Source organism: Acanthisitta chloris, unplaced genomic scaffold, assembly GCF_000695815.1.
Source record: "Acanthisitta chloris isolate BGI_N310 unplaced genomic scaffold, ASM69581v1 scaffold5532, whole genome shotgun sequence".
Classification (NCBI taxonomy): Eukaryota; Metazoa; Chordata; class Aves; order Passeriformes; family Acanthisittidae; genus Acanthisitta; species Acanthisitta chloris.
The window spans coordinates 96,097-98,734 of record NW_008662069.1 but is presented as its reverse complement, the minus strand read 5'-3'; positions in this window follow the sequence as shown (position 1 = coordinate 98,734).

The window sequence follows — 2,638 nt, the reverse complement described above, 5'->3', positions numbered from 1 at the left end:
GAGCATCCACAGAAAGGGCTAGTGCAAGTCTGGTCTTGGCAATATCCTGGGCTGACGAGGAGAACCATAACAAGGGGCTGATGCATGGGATGCCTCCTCCCCATTGCTGGCTTCAGGGTCCTTTTGGAGATCAGGTTAGTTGAGATGCTCAGTTTTCAGTACAACTGCTTTCATTTAAAATGGGGAGGGTCCAATGCTGAAACAATAAGCAACAAAGTTGGTACTGAACCACAGACTGCTTGAGTTCATACTTACATGGCCCAAGAGAATGACAGAAAGGAAACAGAGCAGCAGGTAGATAAGGATGGGAGTGAGATCCCCACCACTGCTTTACTCCCCGTAAGAATCTGAGATGCTAGTGGACAAGGAGCAATTGAAAAGGAAATTACACATCAATCTTGCACCTTCTTGGCTCCTTCTCACCTAAGGATGTAAAGTTAATCAAGGGAAGGCACATTCCTATCCAGCCTATCAGAGATTCAGTGTGTGCCTATTGGGTTTTTTTCTTCAAACACACTGAGATAAGGCTCTTCATCCCTCTAGGAAACAAATCCTTTGGTGGAACAGAAGTGTTTGGGAATAGACATCTCTATTTTCAGCTTTCGACAAATAAACCAAGGAAGAATCTGTAATTTCCCTCAGATCATGGTTGGGTTTTTTCTGACTTTCTTTTTTAAGGGTCATGCCTACATTTTCTGCCATTACTTTTTATCTAACATCTGTAAGTCATTTTACAGTCTGACCCACAGGAGCTCACCACCTTGGGGCGGGAAGGAGTGAGGGGAAGCTGCTCTGGATGCTGCTGACCTTCACCAGCTATGTAAAAGTACATTTCCTTCCTATGCCAAAGGATCAAATCAGCTGTCTGCAGAACAATGCTTGTGCGGACGACGTGGAAAAGGCTGCCGGAGTCCTTCGGATAGGGAAGCATCGCACTAGGCTTGGCCTCCTTCCAGGCTCTGCATGCATGAGCAAACACTTTGATGGAAAGTGCCTTCGGAGGGGGATCACAGCCAAGCGATTCAAAGGCATTTTGGTGTTGAATTCACAATGCTTTCAGTGAATGTTAGGCAGCAAAATACCTTTGAAGTTTCATGCTCAGATTTATTCTCTCTGTGAGATTTGGGCTAGGAGTATTCCCAAGTGAGCAGATGATTAACTTGAACTTTCTACTAGACTGGAGATGTAATACTACACTAACTTGCAGACCCTTCTGCTGTGATTAGATATGGTCCTGCATTTTTATAGTTGCTGTGACTTTTACAGCCCATGCCTATTAAGAAATTAAGGGGTCCACGATTGCTGTTGTAGCACTGGACCAAAATCTATGTGCCAATTTGAATTAGCTTATTCTCAACCCTATCCCTTGAAGAAAAAAAAACATTGCTCATTTAATCTGTTTTTGTTCCTATGGGCAAGGCTTACAGGCTGCATTTACTCATGCAAAATAATGCTGACAGCTTGTAACTCAGCCTCGCTCCACATGGCAATTGTAGCTGCCTGTGGGGCGGAGGGAGGCAGAGATTTGGGGACAAACAGCCCCGAGTGGTGTTCCCAGATTTCAGCCCCATCTCAGTGGGAGCACTGGGCATATCCCTGCAGCCTAGTGTTGGAGCAGCACAGCCCTCCAGGGCCGGCAGGCTGGGCCAAAGCACTGCCTGCCCAGGAAAACAGGGAAGTGGTAGATGAGAGCAGTGAGGAGATTGTCTGCCTTTATTCCTTGCTACCATGTTGGGCTTTGGGCTCACGTTGCAGAGAGGTGGAGAAAATGCAGAGAAGACTACCATCCCCTGCTCCTCCCCCCTGATCATTTTTGTATCTGGAAGAGAACGCCCTCAGATTTTAAAGCATGACAACAGCCCAGGGCTGTATAGTTTATGGGAAAACATGATTAAGAGGTGTCTGGGTGCCAATTTATAACTGGATCTCTCTCCAAAAGCAACTATTGCATACTCATGCTGCCTATTTACAACCACACTGGCATGAGGAACCAGGGGCTGGTAGCACACTAATTTCTTTGTGGACATTTCCAGGTCTAATCCCTGGTACCTGTGTCTCCCCAGGACTGTAGCTGTCCCAGGTAGGCAATTTTCCTGCAGGAGGTTGGACTGTACACATTACTCTGTAGTGCCTGAAATACATGCTCTTTTGTGTTTTAGCAGAAATGTGATAAAGCCTCAGTGCTAGAGCATAAACAGAGTGAGCAATTCAAAAGGCAGAGGTATTTCCAGGATGGAGCCTGGCTTGGTTCTTGCAGGAGCAAACACATTTCTCATCTTCTTGCAATGTAGGGAGGGCCACAGCATCTCTGAACTCTCGACTGAATCACATGGGGAAAAGATGAATGCTCCTTCCAGCTTTCTAATAGAGTTTTTCAGTAAATGTGCCATTTATGTGCACCAACCAGGTGTTTTGTACTAGGAGGATGATACACAGGGCTGTAGGGCAAATAACAGGGTGGAGGAGGAAGGAGGAATGGAGCAAAGTGGCTGTAGAGTTGACCCCAGGGGCTGCTGTGGGTGGGAAAGCTGGGCTCACGTTGGGGCCAGGCTGCTGAATGGGATGCTGTGGAGGTGGAGAGGCCAAACCCCAGCTTCTGCCTTCCAAAATGTTTTCAGGAAGGCGGCAGGGCAGGGTT